The sequence below is a fragment of the Cibotium barometz genome, chromosome 52, assembly GCF_041138505.1.
Source record: "Cibotium barometz isolate CiBa-2024 chromosome 52, ASM4113850v1, whole genome shotgun sequence".
NCBI lineage: Eukaryota > Viridiplantae > Streptophyta > Polypodiopsida > Cyatheales > Cibotiaceae > Cibotium > Cibotium barometz.
This window is the reverse complement of record NC_141097.1, coordinates 8,695,546-8,713,612: the sequence shown is the minus strand read 5'-3', so window position 1 is coordinate 8,713,612 and position 18,067 is coordinate 8,695,546.

Genomic DNA, 18,067 nt, shown 5'->3' with positions numbered 1-18,067 from the left:
GTTAGCAAGAAAGAAATAAGTACAAGTCCCCAATGAGGAAAAAACTCGCAAGCCTTGAACTCGATGTTAAACATCAAGTTCATGTTTCTAGTAAAAGCACTTGAACTCAATGTCCAATATCAATACTTGATCCATTTATGCCCAAATTAATAACTTGTGTGCCTTGCACTTGATGTTGGGCATTGAGTTAAAGGCTCCAGACTCGGCTACATGTTGCCTTTTACAAACATGTTTGCATAGTTGAGCCTCCAACTCCATGTTCAACATTGAGCTGAGGATTTATTCCACTATATCATGAGCCTCCAACTCCATGTTCAAAATTGAGTGGAAGGCTGCATTTATCTTACATTGTTTGAAGCATCTTAAACTTGATGCATGCTTGTTTTAGATATTCAAAATCTCTATATTTCCTTAGAGATAGAATACTAAGTTGTTGCCTTATTTAAATACTTAAATGCTTTGTATTTATTTAGAGATAGCATACTAAGCTACTGCCTTACCTTAATATCATGCCTCATTCATCTAAAGCTCTAAGACTTATATATTAATTTATCCCTATTAAAGTCATGAAAAAACCAATAAAGATTTTTGTGGACTTGACTAACAACAACAACAAAGAAGACTTATGTTGTCTTGACTAGAGTCAACACAACAAAAAAGAAAATTGAAGTAATTTTGTTGGAAAGAGAGATGGTTTGGTTGAGACAAGCTCATCTCCTCAAGAGTCTATATTGAAAAATGAGATAAGAAATTTGGGTGTAGTCAACAAACCAAATTTAGTCAATAATGAGAGAAGAAATTTGGGTTTAGTCACTTGGGGTACCATTTCTAATAAGCCTCTTGAGGGAGGACAAATCCAAAAACGTCCTCAAAAGCGATGTTCTGAATATTCAAGGAGGAGTACAATATTCTAAGATGTATGATTACCATGCCAAGCCAACATTGCTTGACAAATGTTATAAATGTGTCATTAATTTTGAGGACAACATGTTGGAACCCTAACTAGATGATGACTACAACTGTGGTTACTTCTTCATAGCCTTTTAGGTGGCATAGCAACTTAGAGAAGGCTTGAAAACCATGATACAAGATGTCCCGATTCCTTTGGGCCACAACAAATCATAATTCCCACAACAACATTTAGCAAGACCATCTTTGGCACTATTGGCACCCCTTGTCCATAGGAATGTTCAAGGAATTCATGTATTTAATGTGCAAACTATAATAGAGGGGAATGTATAGGATACCTAGCATACCTATACCATTATCAGTACTATCACCCCCACGACCACCATCACCTAAACCAGTGCCTGTGTTTAAAACCACAACACAATGGAAGGGAAGGGACATGAATGTCGTGAAGAGAGCCCCATAATAGTGCTACTATTGCCAAGGTCCTCATTGTGTGGCCATTAAAAGCCCACACAAGTTGTCCTCAACAAGCCAAACAGCCTATGCAAAACACTAGAACCCTAGTGCAAGCTGTGTAAAATGTGGAATAGATCACCTCTTTAAGGATTGTCCTTGTAAAATAAATAATGAAGTGTTCACTTATGCCAACTCTATCATAAGATTCAGAATGATGAGTGTGCAACATGGATTGGTTACTATACCTCTCAAGGTCTTAACACGAGCTCAAACATGAATTAATGCTACAAAGATTCAGAATGATGAGTGTTCACTTATGCCAACTCTATCATAAGATTCAGAATGATGAGTGTGCAACCTGGATTGGTTACTATACCTCTCAAGGTCTTAACACGAGCTCAAACATGAATGAATGCTACAAAGAGACCAATCTTGCTTCTAACTTAGCACTCAAGGTCGGAAGAAGAAGAAGAGTTAGGAAGGTAGGATGAGTTGAATCACTAGTGACTATAGAGGATGGGTTTGATGAGGGAACTATCAAAACCATATCTACATAACCCAACAAGGAGGAACCACAATATCAAGAAAAGAAGGGTGAAGCTGGCATGAAATAGAGCTGAAATGAGGCTAGCTATTCCAAAGGGACTTGAAGAATATCCCAATGCACAACTAGAAATTGAAAAATTGGAGGCTGCAAGAGCTTTAGTTTGAGAGAAACATGATATATTTGATGAGAGAATAAGATCTGATTGGGCTATATAGACAATTTATTTGAATACACAAATGATAAGGAAACCCAAAAGAACTTTGGGTCCCTTGCTGAACAAATTGTAGAAGGGTTTGACTCTGAGTCTAAGATGAAGGAGGACATGTTCAATGTATGTTTGATAAAGGGGGAGAACTTTCTCCCATGGAATCAACCATTCCTAACAAGGATCCTTAATTACTCAAACCATCCATGAGATGTAGTAGGACTTATGGCCTTCCTTCCATCAAAAATCAAGATGCCAGTAGGACCATGCTGAGAGGAAACCAATACTTGTGGATGGATCTAAAAGAATGGGTAGAAGGAAGACTCCAATCTAGACCAAGGTTTAATGACAACCTACCAATGCCCATTGAGGAGGACTTGACTATGATTGGAGAAGCAGAACTACTATCATAACTTACATAGATTTTGATGAGCCATTTGGGACATTATTATGAGAGTGATGACACAAATGCAACACTGCCAATATTATAGCGTAAGGGCTATCAAGCTACTGCTATCTTATATGAAGGAGCGGTAGTAAGTATCATTACCAAACAATGCTAGGAAAAGTGGGATATACTGAGCTTAAATAAAATGAACCTGATTGTAAAAATGGTGGATGGAACGATAGCAAAAACCATGAGAGTTTTACGAAACCAAGAAGATTAAGATATTCTCATTTTGATTAGTCCATACTTTTGTGTTTATGAACTTTTCTAGCCAACCAACTTGTTATGATGACATCATCCTTGGTATACCTTTTATGTGAGGGAGGCTAGATTGGTGCATGGTGGGGCCAACAGACCATATATTTACAAAAGGAGTCACAAATCCTCAAGGTTGATTTTTTCTTATGGAAAAAGCGTATCCTATGGATGGTGGTTTGTTTGGAAATGATTTTAATAACATGAAGACAGATCCAGGAGAGTAGTGCAACTCTATGAGGCATTGCTCTCGTTGATCTGTTCGAGTGGAAAATGCATCCTATACGGATGGAAGTTTATTTGGAAATGATTCTAATACCATGGGGAGAGCCATGATAGTGAAACTCTACAAAGCATTTGAAAACTGGGGAAGAGTAAGGATGAATACATGTTATATGCTTCTCGTCCTTCTAATCTCTATGAAAACTAAATGCATCTATTGGCAACAAATGGAAGTGCTGGGGAATGCAGGAATGAAATACGTTGAAGAAGACCCCAAGGGAGTAAGTGAGATCACCATTGTGAGAATGATGAGCCCATTGTTATCAACACTCGACACGTTAGCACGTCAACCAAAGATAGTTCTAACATTGAATTGGATGTAGCCATCATGAACCATGTCTTTGGATAAAAGATTTACAGATGGCAAGAGAAGAAAAACTACCAAGCTACACGTCATGAGGCAATGCAAAGATAATCCACTAATTCTCAATGGGCTAAGATATGTCGAGGCCACTGAGATTCATGCTGCATAAGAACTAGGGAGAAGACTTGAGTTACGTGATGATGCAAGAAGATGATGAGCTGATGGAGAAGCCTGAAACTAGAAAAGAGCCTAAGTTGTCTAGATATAAAAGGCAAAAAAAGGAACAAAGCCTTGGTAGAAGCTAAGAAGGAAGCCAAGAAGATTATGGCTCAGAAGGAGGATGAGGAAAAGATTTATGTGAGGTTCCCGAAAACTTCAAGACCTTTGACATTGATGAGAGAAGTATAGTCTATATTAGAGCACAAAACTTAAAAGCTGGGAACTCATGAATCTCACATGATGGACCGGTGGTGAAGTTAAGGAGGTGGACATTACATACACTCGAGAGGTGGACATTACATACACTCGAGAGGAGCCCAAACTAGTGTATATTGTAACTGACCTAAATTTGAAGGAAGAGGAGGAATTGATAGAGTTGCTGAAGGAGTATAAAAATTTCTTTAATGAAAGTTATACCACTGAAGGTTGTTTAGAACTTAAGTTTGATTATTAAGGGTTCAAGGTAACCTTATGAAATAAACCCTAAATATTCAAAGGAGAAAATTGATAAACTCATTGTTGCAGAGTCCATTTTTACAAGATTAAACATAGGGATTGGGTATCACCAATCATTATTGTGCCAAAAAAGAATGGCAAGCTCAGGGTGCATTTAGATTTGAAGAAGGTTAATGCAATAATGTGGAAAGATCATTACCCTTTACCATCACTGAGAATGTTTGAAGAGTGGAAGGTTAATGCAGCAAGGTGAAAAGACCATTACCCTTTATCATACATTGAGAATGTTTTTAAAAGAGGGAGGTGGAAGGAGAAGGATAATCTCTTTTTGGACATATTTTGAGATGCAATCAAGTATTCACAGCCCGTAATACTTATAATCTTTGAATGGACCAAGGAATGTCAACATGCATATAATGAATTAAAAAAAGTGCTAGCTAGTGCATCTATTTTAAGACCACCGAATTAGGATGTGATTTTTCATGTTCACATCGATGCCTCCAACTTTGTAATTAGTTGTGTATTGGTGCAACATGGTGAATTCAAGTTAGATTACCCAATGTTCTTTTGATGAGTAGACAGTTCAGAATGAGGTAGAAATGAACTACACAACTAAAGAGCATGAAAGATTAGCAATGGTTTATGTGGTTAAAAAGTATAGGTGTTAGTTTCTTACTAATAAATTTATGTTATTTGTAGATCATTAAGCCTTGTCATACCTAGTCTCAATAAACCATGTACAACTAGGTGTATCACAAGATGGTTGCTTTTATTGATGGAGTTTGATTTTATTATCTCATAATTAAGAAGGGAAGACATGTATTAGCAAACCATATGTCAAGGATTCCTAAAACAGAGAACCTACCATAGGTGTTGATGATGAAGTACTAGATGATACAGTTTTATTGAAGCTAGACTTGGTGCCTAAATGGAGTGAAGAAATTTCAGAGTCTCTCGCTTATGGATTCCCAAATGATATGGCCCTAAACAAGGATAGGATGTGATGACTTAAAGTTGGTAGCACTCTATCAATTAATAGTAGGATAATTGTATAAATTGGGTAAGGATAATATGCTAAGGTGTTGTGTAAGAATGGATAAATTACTCCCTATTCTAGAGGAAGCACATTACAAAATTACAGAAGGGCACTTCACTAGAGAAGTGAGCTTGCAAGATTCTACAAGTCGGTTTATGGTGTCAACTATGTTTAGAGAATCTATGGAATCCATAAAGAGGTGCATAATTGTCAGCACTCCAATGTGCCTCAAGAGAAGGATATAATGCCCCTAAAACTTGTAATTGTACAAGCATCATTTGAAAAGTGGGGGATAGATTATATCAAGTCCATTAGCCCGTAGAGGTAGTGGCTTGATAGAACCAAGCTTGATATAATAGCCAAGCTCGATATGTCATATCGGGTTTGGTAGAGCTAAGCTCGATATGTCATTGTAGCCACATATTATTTCACAAAGTGGGCAGATGCTCAAGCTACATAAAAAGCCAACGCTAACCAAATTCTTGTATGAACATGTGATTTTGGGATTTGGTTTCCCATTAGAGTTGATCAAGGATAGGTCATCACACTTCATTGTTATGCTAAACCACACCTCCAAGAGGGAACTCTACACATTCACCTAATGGATGAGCAATGAAACACAACCGTCGTGGGGTACCTACCAATGCTTTGAGCTCGTGTCTCTTGAAGCCTCCAAGCTTGCATATATGCTCCAAACTCCAAGCTCCACCTCCTCACTGTCACCGTGGAGTTGCTCACTCCATCACATAGGCCAATCACACTCTCTCTCACTCTCTCATACAAGGATAAACACACAAGCATGAGAGAGGCACAATGCTAGAATGCTCTTACTCACTCTCTCATGAGTACAAAGGAAGAGCTCTCAATAGCACAAAGGGGATTGTGTTCTTTCATTATGAGAAAATACCTTATATACAATTGGCCCTTATTCATACTTGGGTGCCCAAAACTTACTAACTAGGCCTTGGGTGGCCAATGTCTCATAATGTACAACCTTTATAGTGCCTTTACATAACACTTATTAATGTCCTCAATTGAGGATCATGGTGTTAATCCAAATGGGATTAACATTCCCCCTTTCCTTGAAGTAGGTTCTGTCCTCAGAACTTGTTACCGAGGTCTGAAGACCTGGTCACCGAATTCATGGCGATGAAAATTGCAGCGAGACTCGAGTTTCCTGAGTGTGCGTTGGAATGCCGAATGAGACTTCCAGAACTCGGTGTCAATCATGTCTTCAAATGTTATGTGCATATAACCTAGAAGACATCTTAGATGATGGTAATATATCATTATACCTCTGTCTGTTGGCCCTTGGTTCATGTCTACTACTGAGCTTCGTAGTAGCTATCATAAGGTTCTCTAGGTTGGTCTTTCAGAACCACTAATAACTTCATGAACCTAACACTGGCTACAATTGCAAGATGTGGTATATTTCGCCAAGTTTTGATCCAATTGAGTAGTTGTTGTCTTTGTGCCTGAATACTGGCAAATGTTTCTGGGTTAAATATTGGAAAATTGTAGGAGACATGAGAATCCCTCTCTTTTGTTGCTTGAAACTCCAGTGGTGTCCACCTCCTCTTGATAGGCATGTAGAGTGGATCCACTCGTAATGTTGGTGGCACACTCATGTAAATGCTACTGTATTCAGTGAGACTGTTAGAAATTCTTTTCTCCATGAAGGTTGCACTCCAAAATCTTGCAGTTGTGGTGCCTCTTCAATTGTGTGTATGGTAGTGTATCCACCTCTGGTGTGCACTGGATGTTTCCTCCTCCATCTTCTAAGAATAATTGACCATAAAAGTGACCATGCGAATTTCCAACAAGTCTGAGAGATGGGGGTTTGCTAGTTTCGTGTGTTTTGCCACATTGGACCATAATGTTCCTTCTCCAGCCAATGGCAGTAATTCCTATAATTCTAGACGAGTGGCCCAGAGAGGGTATGGCACATAAGGTTGCTGAGTGGGGGTGATCGCAGAATATGCCTCTGCGAGAATCTTGCTTGTAGGATTGAATGGGGTAATCTACATCAGGGCATTGAACATAAGCTCAGGCTTTAATAACAGTAGATTGCCTTGTTATATGAATTCATCATATTCTGTAGGCTGTCATGGAATATAAAACATTATTGTTAGTGTAAGGTGTAACCACCTGTGATGACTAATTACCCATTGTTGATAAGTATTAGTCATAACCTCGTAGTTAGCTGGTGTTGCTGGTATGTCATCTGGAACAAACAGGTCGAGTTTGTCGACCCTGTTGTGTCCAGAATTTTTGAATTTTGTAAGACACATGACGCCAACTATGGAGGTTGAGGACTATTGGATGCAAAGGATAAAAGAAGATATCTTATGGGTTAGTTAATATCAGATCCCCCCTCAAAATGCCCATAATGATGGTTAGGTCAGCATCACGCTCGGTATTTTGTTTAATAAGTGTTAATTCTCCTAAACCTATATCTTCAGCTAAGTTAATGTCGTATTGAAGTAATGAGAGTGTTAGTGTAGACAAAAACAAGGTAAGAGTTTGAGAAGGGGCCCGAGGAGTTACTGTGGCAATTGTCCCAATTCCGAGGCATGCTCAAGGAGGGTACAAAAGTCATCTGTGGGCTCCGGTCTTTGACTCCTTTCCTGTGTGGCTAGTTGGCGGGCCAATTCTTGCATGGTGGATATCAGCATTGCTGAGCTCTGTAGAAATGGCTATTTCTCTGATCATCCAACCAGCGCATTGAATCTTCTTGTTGCCACTTCTTGTGCTCTTCTGGCAGTATCTTCTCTTTGATTGGCGTCAGTAATTTGAACTACCTATTGTGTTGCCAATCTTTGTGCATCTTGTAATTGGTTTTCTAGTTGTGATATTGTTTCTTGGCTTCTTTGCGCCGTTGTTTGGTTTGTGATGATTATTTCATTGAGAGCCTTTAGTTTTTCTACATGTGCTTTGTTAACTTGCTCTCGTTTTCCTGTTGCAGTCCTTGTACTCTTCCTTGTTCTTCTTTGAGGTTGGTTGTGATGAGGAGCTCTATCTGTTTTGTCGAAGCATATCCGCAATATGCTTTGTGCTCTCCTGGTACTCCCCCATTTCCTTGGCATGCCTAGTTGTTAGGCCTTTTGTGTGAGTTATCTCCTTTTGTATTTGCTCCTTTGCTTGCTCCAGCCTTGCATTCAAGTCAGTATTCTCATTTATTTTTTGTACAATGGTTTGACTCAAAACCAAGTTGTTGCTCTCCAATGCGCTGTATCTTGTTTCCTGTTGTTCTGCAGCTTGTAAACTGTTAAATTTGCAGAAATGTGATGAGATATGGTGGATCAAATGCTAGAATCAATATCATTAGAAAAGATATTAGACGATAATTAACACGTGATTAGTGAGCAATTAGCTAAAAGCTTAATGTAGGCATGGATAATCAAAACCAACAAATTCTCATTAGGCCAATGCCTCAATTTATAGAGTTTATATCCAAGCATCTAATCCCACTGATTTCTCCTTGATTCACTCCACCTCTTTTGCCTGATTCTCTCCACCTCTTCCCAGAATATCTCCACACCTTCTAAATCTCCTCATGCTACCCTTTATTCTCTCCCAGTAGATACTTCTCACTTTTTCATAGCTTCTCTCACATTTATAGATTCTCTTTTACAGCCTCTTGCTTAGGGCTTGTTCCCGCACACACCTTATTCACTTGTATATTTCAACACCTCTCCTCAAGTGAATACTCCTAGCACTCCTAGACCCTATACCAAGTTTCCCTCTTACTTGATAGTCCGCGACTAGTGCCTCAAGTTCCTAAACTCATAGTCCTTGACACACTCTCTCTCTATGTGTCCAAGGCTACTATACAAGTGCCCGTGACCTTGACTAAAGTGCTCACACATACATCTACCACATGGCCTACATCATCGGTGGCTCAGAGGTGGTTTTACTCTGTTGGGGCAGGTTACATTGGGTTGTGGGGTTTCTCTCTCTCTCTCTCTCTCTCTCAGAAAAGATGATCTGACTCCAGTTCCTTAGGAGCCTCCATGAAGTTTGCCGATGTCGTTCCTTCTCCACTGGGTTTGCTGTAGTAGTCTCTTGCCATGTGTCCTGGCTTCCCACAGTTGTGGCAAGTGAAGGTCCTTCCTCCTACTCTGCCTCTTCCTCGTCCTCGTCCTCGAGAGAATCCTCCTCGGGTGAAGAATGTTTTTTCTTCTCCAGCTGTTGAGTCCAGCCATTTCTTCAACCTTTTTGCCAATGACAGTTGTTGCTTAATGCTTTTATATTTGTTCAAGTGTGTGATTAAAGGTTCACTTTCCTTCATATCGTTTGTAGAATTTTATTAATAGATTTATCTTTGAATTTTTTGCTTGAGTGCCAAATAATTTATTGAGTTTATCCCATGCATCTTTTGCCCATTGTATCCCTGTGACGTGATGAATGATTTCATCATTTAAATTGAGTGCGATAAGTCCTAATGCTTTCTCATTCCTGCTCTTCCACTCATTTTCCCCTCTCACCTCTAGGCATTCATGTCTCCCCTCAACTAGCCTCCACAAATTTTCCCTCATGAGCAGATACTCTAAAGTTATAGGGATCTGTATCAGATACCCAATAAGTTAATATTAGGTAATTTGGGAAACATCTCACATTTTGGGAATCAATTACTCCATATAGTTTTGGACATATCTTAAACATACTAACTCCAAATTTGTCGGAGATCATAGATTTAGATTTTACTCTTTAAGATCTTTCCGATGATATGTCACATGAGGGGGTTTTGACAAACTTTTAGACAAGTTCACCATGCTCCCATTTTTCAAATGGGAATGGGATTTTTCCCAAATTATCTAATATGGTGTTCAATGGTTAATTTGAACCCTCAATTGTAACAAAATATAGTGATTAGTAGTGATTAATCATTGATTAACAAAATAATCCTCTATTTTGTGTGGAGAAAACAGAGTATGCGGGGAGTCTAGATCTGGGGCCTTAGAGTTCAAATGAGCTCAAATCCTTTCAAGGCCATCAATAGAAATTAGTCTAGTAGAGGATTAAGCCAAGAGCCACCACAAGATTTGACCAAACATTGAATGCTTAATCTCTGTTTTACCAAAGTCACCTGCAGATTTGATGAAGAGCTTGGATTCTCACTGTAGACTTGATCAAATCAAAAATTGTCTTCACCAGCTTTTGTAGAGCACCCTTGAAAACCCCTAGGGCCAAGAGGAATTAGAGCCATTGTACCTGGTGTAGACAAGATCTCATTTTTCCTTCAGAAAAAAGGCGTTAGCGATTTAGCAGCGGTTTGATGATTTGTGTTGATGGGCTAGAGCATGGGGCTTGTGGCTATGTGTGGCTAAAAGCTTGGAGGCTATTGTTAAGCCTGAAGGGAGATCAAGCCCCTCCACTAGCTGGGGGTGTAGAGAGCTCTTTGAAAAAGATGTAAAAACTTAATTCTAATCTTAATTAGCTAAGTGATTAGCAAGATAATGGGCTCATAAACTTAATGGATTCTAGGCTAGGCTTTGATACCATGTTAAATTTGCAGCAATGTGATGAGCTGTGGTGGATCAAATGCTAGAATCAACATCATTTTAGAAAAGAGATTAGACAATAATTAGTGAGTAATTAAGATGATAATTAAGATATAATTAGTGAGCAATTAGCTGATAGCTTAATGTAGGCATGGATAATCAAAAACCAGCAAATTCTCATTAGGCCAATGCCTCAATTTATAGAGTTTACATCCAAGCATCTAATCCCACTGATTTCTCCTTGATTCACTTCACCTCTTTTGTTTGATTCTCTCCACCTCTTTCCAAAATATCTCCACACCCCCTAAATCTCCTCATGCTACCCTTTATTCTCTCCCAGTACATACTTCTCACCTTTTCATAGCTTCTCTCACATTTACAGATTCTCTTTTACAGCCTCTTGCTAAGGGCTTGTTCCCGCACACACCCTATTCACTTGTATATTTCAGCATAATCTCCTTAATGATTACTTCTTTACGAGTTTCCTCTGCTGCCACCAAGGTATCTTTCACACTTTGTGTTTGGGCATTGGCCTCTTGTAGCTGATTCCATAGGCTAGCGTTCCTGTCGTGTAACATGTGTGTTGTCAACAAATGGCAATGCCATTCCTTCTGTTCCTGTTCCCAGTTGGTACTAGTGGCCACACTTATTTTTGTATGGGGATCATTGAGGAGTGTGTTGATGCCTTCTAGTGTATCCTGGAGGAGTTGTTGAGAATCCATCTCCTTGAAGGAACCAAGATGTGACAGTGGCTCATCTTCATCCAATCTTCTTTGTTTGCTTGGCATGGACATTTCTCGGGATTGTGGCCTCTTACTAGATTCTGCTGGCGGCGTCACTAAATCTTGTTGCGCAACTGATGCCTCCTGGTGTACTGGTCCTTCCATAGTATGATCTTTCAGTGTTTGTTCTCTAGCTTCCTCTGTGTGCATCTCTGCTAGTTGTGAATCCTTTAGCAGGGAGAGGTCTTTGAATATTTGTTGTTGAGGGCTCGTTGGAGGCTGTTGGTGTTGTTCCTGCATAGTAGGGCTTTGTAGTTTTTCTTGGAGAGCCTCTTGGTATGTCTTGATCTTGGATGCCACAGCCACTTCCAATTGTTGAGATTCTGTGGCGACATCCACTAGTAGTCCTCTCATCCTTTTGTCAGTCTTCTTCTTTCGATCTTTCTTGATTGACTTTATGAGCTGTTATGTCTCCACATTAACACTGCTTGTCCTTCATCCACCCTTCCAGTAGCTTTGGTAGGTTGTGTTAGAATTCATGGTGGCTCAAAGAAGGTGATGATGTTCATGGTGGTGAAGACAACATTAGTGGCTAAGCAAAGGTGATTAGTATTAATCACATGATTAAGCTAATGAGAGGCATAATGAAAATGTGGACAGCATATAGATGAGAATTTAAGATGTGTTGTATCTCTTCCATCAGGTATGTGCCTTTACATAGGCAAGAGTACAAAAGGATTAGCCAAATGATTAAGCCATAATCCCAATTAACATTCTCCTAGATTTGAGCACCCATCTCCTAGAAGTGTACCCACTTGCCTAGAGTAGAGAGCAAGAAGTAGAGATTCTCCACTAAGGCATATAAAAAAGCTGAAAACAGGACCATCCAAAAAGGAGCTACTAACCCTTAGAGAAATAATCTACTAAGATCCAAATCTAAAGCCAAGCTACTAAACCTTAGAGAAATAATCTACTAAGGTCCACTACTAAAGCCATGTAGAGGGGCCATAAATTCCAATAGGTTGACTGGGGATTAGGGCTAGCGACAGGTTTTCCTCTAGTTCATCTTTTACTGGCCGTTGTGCCACATGATTAAGTATTTATGTTAATAGGTATGGGTTGTTGACCTTGGACTGATGTGCCTTGAGATAATTTTCCATTTCTTTGTGCATAAAAAAGGCCCAATCGTCCTCCTTTTCTTCATGTGCTTTGGCAATTTTGTTAAGGCTGACCCTGTTATACCTATCAACTAGTTTGATTTACATCATCAAGGACATTGCCCTGCAAGCTTTCTCCGTGGCTTCATCCTTGACGTTCTCATACTTTGCCCCATTGGAGTTATAAGAATCTCTCTTTAGCATCCTTGATGGGCATTGTATCTATTGTGTGTCTGTGGGCCATGACTGCCGAGGCGAGCTATAAGGCATCTCTGATAAGGTCTTCTGTTATGAGCAGTTCTTTCGTGGTACCATCTGCCTTTGTAATTTTTCCTCGCTTTGTCTGCTTGTCATATGTACGAAGATATTCTGCGCAGAGGTTTGTGTCGATCCATCTGTAGCCATTCTATCAAGGCCGACTTTTTTTCGCTTATCTTTTACTTCTGTATCTTCCAACAGATGGAGGCATTCCTTACTATGGCACTGCAGAGTGATTTTTCCATGTGGTGTAATGACCTATCTTCTGATGAGTTTTCCCTAAAAGGACTGGGCGTAAGGGCCCAAGAAGTTGCTTCTCAACTTGCTGACACTCTAGGACCATGTGTGGCACTGCTGGCTTGTGTTGGAGGTGGTTGCTCCTGGGACTCAGATTCTGACATAGACATCTGTACAAGCATATATTGTCAATCGAATGACTGGTGGAAGCCACCCCCCTTTTTTTTGGTGTTAGTATGTTAGTGAAAGATTCGTGATGGCCTTCCCATATAGTAAAATGTGTGAATTTGAAGGTGTGAAAAGTTTTTGTGAAGTTGCAGACTCGGGGACATGAAGTTCTCCCGTGAAGGTCTCCCGTTAAGTTGCAATCTTGGGGACGTGAAGTTCCCCTGTGAAGTTTCCCCGTGAAGTTCTCTCATGACGTTCTCCCGCCGTGAAGTTCCCTCGTGAAGGTCTCCCGTAAAGGTCTCCCATGAAGGTCTCCCATGAAGTTCCCCCCCGCGAAGTTGCAGTCTTGGGGACATGAAGTTCTGCCGTGAAGTTGCAGACTTGGGAACATGAAGTACTCCTGTGAATTACTCCCATGAAGGCCTCCCGTGCGTGAAGGTCTCCCGTGAAGGTCTCCCATGAAGGTCTCTCGTGAAGTTCCCCCCTGTGAAGTTGCAGACTTGGGAATGTGAAATACTAAGTTGCAAACTTGGGAACGTGAAATACTCCCGTGAAGTTCCCCCCTGTGAAGTTGCAGTCTTGGGGACGTGAAATACTCCCCTGAAGTTCCCCCCTATGAAGTTGCAGTCTTGGGGACGTGAAGTTCCCCCGCCGTGAAGTTGCAGACTTGGGAATGTGAAGTACTCCAGTGAAGTTGCAGATTTTTACATATTTGCATGACAATGAAGCTTGTTTTTATTTGTTTTCTATACCTTATGTTTTCATGCAGTTTTTTTGTGGAAGGCGGATTTGCATTTTACGTTTTCATTTGTTTTTCAGTCCATGAATCGGCAATAAAAAGAGATATACTTTAAACACCCGTCCCAAAAACTTTATACATTCAAAAGAAACAACAACGAAAACAAAGGATCAAAAAAGGAAGGAAAGGAAGGGTATAGCTCCCACCTTGAGAAGTCGCGAAGAAGGAGATGTCGAGAGCAAAGTCGAAAGTGCTCAAGGAATCGATGAAAGAGAACGCGTAATCACAAGTGAAAATGACGAAATTAAGAGAACAATCGCTTTTATAGTGTAGCCATCGGACAGGGCGGCTATGTTAAATGATCAATCCACGTGCCAATTTTGTGATTGGTTTCACATTTTTACCGTTTCACAATGTGAACTTGTACTTTTTCACGGCGTGAAACACTAAAATGGTTCACGTCGTGAAACATAAAAAATAGTTCACGTCGTGAAACATTTTGGGTACTTCACGTCGTGAAGTATTTTTTTGCTGTTTCACGTGAAGTTTATAAAATCAAATTTTTGTACTCAAATGCACCCGCATGCACATGATGATGCATTGATTTTTTTCTTTTAATTTTACCATGGAAACTAAAGGTTTTCTTTGGTATTTTTAGGCATTGTTTGATGAAAATGTTTTAATTCTAATCGTCGGGAGACTCTTAGTGTTCCTTCCACCCAATTAAATATTTTTGTTGCGGTGTCTGGTTGTGTATTGCTTATACTGGGGACACCCTTGTTTTTTCCTTCACACATATTGTTCCATTCTTTATCTACTATGGGTATTGTTGTTGCTTGAGTCATTCTCAACTCAAGTTGCTAAATTTGCTGTCTTCTCCACACAAGTGCAGGTGGGGGTTTGGGGAGTTGATGCTGAAAGCTCTTACCTTCTTTTGTATATTGATCCAAACCTATTGTGGCATCTGTCATTGATTTTCTTTTAGGTAACCATATTGTTGTATTTCCTTGTGCTCGTAGTAGGTCCTTTCGGATCCACTGTTAACAACAGTCACCACATGAGGCTTTTGCAAGTTCTTGACCTTCTACCACTTTGTAGGTGTGGTGTCAATGGTTGGCATTTGAACCGGGTTCTCTTATGAGAAAGTTCATCATTCATTGGTTCCTTCCTCTCAGGTTGACCCTTTGGGTGAATCTTGGGTACCCATTTGTATGTACTCTTGTATGTTGGGCTTTGTGTAAGCAATTTAAACACGGTCTGGTTTCTGAGGTACCGCTTCCTCAACGATTTGTTTGCCCTGATTTGTCAAGGTCCATAATGGTATGGATAGTACTTTTGTACCGATGGTTAGTAATGTTATTCTGTCTTCCCATTGGATATTGCACTTGTGGCACAGATCCAGGATCGTCCTCCTAAGATCATTTCCTCTTCCATTGTACCTGTAGGCATTACAAACACCTTTCCAACCAAGGGATTATTTATTGATGGAAATGTTAACATTTAAATACCCAACGGCCTTTGTGGTTGTTAAGTGCACACTACGAACTTTTGCATCTGTGTGTTTCAGGTTTGGTTATCATATGAGATTAAGTTGTGGCTCGATCCCAAGCTATCAATCCTAAGGCTATCCAAGTATCATATGAGATTAAGTTGTGGCTCGATCCCATATCTATCAATGCAACACTTGTTGCAATGCCCTTATTTGTGAGTCCCAACTTGAGTCTTGTTGGTTCAATGTTTAGATCCTCTTCGTCCACCAGGGTTATGGACGCCATATTGACATGAATCAGGTCCTTCTGCATTTTAGTTTTTGCTTGCCTAGCTTTAGCCTTGTCTTGCGCTAGCTGGATATTTTCTTTTGCTAATTATTTCTGTTTTTTTAAGAGGTGTTCTTGGAAGAGCATCTCTTGGGTTAATGGTCCAAAGTATTTTTTAAGTTTACTCCCATTGACATAGCCCTCCATTTGGATGCCGTCAATTGTCTCTATTCAGACAGACCCTTGAGGTGTTATTTCTGATACTACACGGAATGGTCCTAGACTGTGGTATTTCAGTTTCTTTTTCCTAGCACTTCCCACACCATACATGAGGATAAGGTCCCCTGTTTTTAACTCTTTTTGCTTGAGGTTTCTATCAAACCAATGTTTTTTGCGCAACTTTTCAACCATGAGTCCGTGTGATGCTATCAACCGGGTTTCATCCAGTTTTTCCAAGTCAATTAGCCTTTCAGCTAACGCATTTTCAATTAGACGTTCTTGTATAGCAATTCTTAAGCTGGGGACTAAATACTCCATGGGCATAACCGCTTTAACACCATAAGCTAGACGGAAAGGACTATATCCTATTGCCACCTTATAGGATGTGTGGTAGGCCCAAAGAGATGCTATAAGCTGGGGACTATAAATACTCCATGGGCATAACTGCTTTAACACCATAAGCTAGACGGAAAGGAGTATATCCTATTGCCACCTTATAGGATGTGCGGTAGGCCCAAAGAGCTGCTATAAGCTTATGCTCCCAATCTGTTCGACTTGCTTCCATAGTTTTCATCAGGATGGTATGGTGACGATTTATGATGGATTACAAAGAATCATGCAAGCAATTGATTAATCACCTCATTAATGAAATGTGAGCCGTGGTCACTCGCCAATTCCAATGGGCATCCGAATCGTGATATGATTTTCTCATATACAAATTTTGCAGTTGTTCGCGCAACTGCTTTCTTTGAAGTTATGGCCTCCGCCCACTTAGTGAAATAATCAGTGGCTATGATTATGTAGCGGGCTTGTGATGGATGAGCCACTAGACTTGTGGCATCTTGTCTCTTTTTTGTGGGATCGCGAAACGTTGGCATTCCTCGCATCTTTTGGCAAACTCATTAGCATCCCCGACGAATAACATGGGCCCACCAGAGTCCCAGCTTGGAGCACCTTCTAGGCTGTAATTTCTCCGGCAAAATGTCTGCCTACTATCCCGGAATGAGACTCTTCTAGTATGGTCACGAATTCATCCTCCCTTACGCATCGTCTAAGCACATTGTCTTTGCCCAGTCTATATAAATCACCGGCAATCAATTGATATGGTGCTGCAAGCTTGATAAGCCTTCGCATCTTATTCTTATTTAAGGGTACGTTCTAAGGGAAGCCATAAGCCAAATACTCTGAAATCTCTTCACTCCACTCCGGTATCATATCCAGTTTGAATAGACAAGCATCAGGGAGGTCATTGTCTACACCAGTTCGCTAGTTCTCCATTTTGAACTCTGGATAGGTGGTCGGCCAACACATGTTGTTTTCCCTTCCTTACCGTGATAGTAAAGTCAAATTCCAACAATAATAGTAGCCAACATGTGATTCTTCCCGTGGTGCAAGGTTATAGCAAATCTTGATGGTCCACAAAAAATATGAATTTGTTAGCCAAGAGATAATGTCGGTATTTCTTGACTGTGTAGACCATGGCCAATCCTTCTCTTTCGATAGTGGTGTAGTTCACCTCTGCATCATTCAATTGACGGCGGCTAGCAAAGGAAACTAGATAGTCCAACTTGAATTCACCAGGTTGGGGGCTAGCAATGGGGGCTAGCCAATGGCAAAATTTGACGCATCGATGTGTACATGGAATATAAGATCCCAATTGGGGGGTCGCAAAATGGGTGTGCTTGCCAAGGCTTGCTTCAGAGGATCATAAAACTCTTAACACTCCTTGGTCCACTCAAAGATAATGAGTAGTTTATACAAGGGTCTGGCTATCTCCGCATAAAATATGATGAAGCATCGATAATAACCCACATGACCCATAAACCTTTGCACACCTTTGTAGTTGGTGGGCGGTGGTAGTTCCAAGATCAACTTGACCTTGCTATCATCACTGGATATGCCATTTTTTGAGACTATGTATCCTAGTATCACACCATGCTTGACCCAGAACTGGCACTTCAAAGGGTTTAGTGATATCCGATATAATCGGCAACGTTCAAACACCTTCCTCAAATAGTTCAAATGATCTTCCCATTGAGAGTGTGCACATAGATCATCAATAAACACTTCCAACCACTTTTGCAAGTAGTCCTTTAAAAGTGGTGCACATCAATCTTGAAAGGTTGCCGGGGCATTTGTAAGACTGAACGGCATAACCTTGTAAGCGAATGTTCCCCACATGGTAT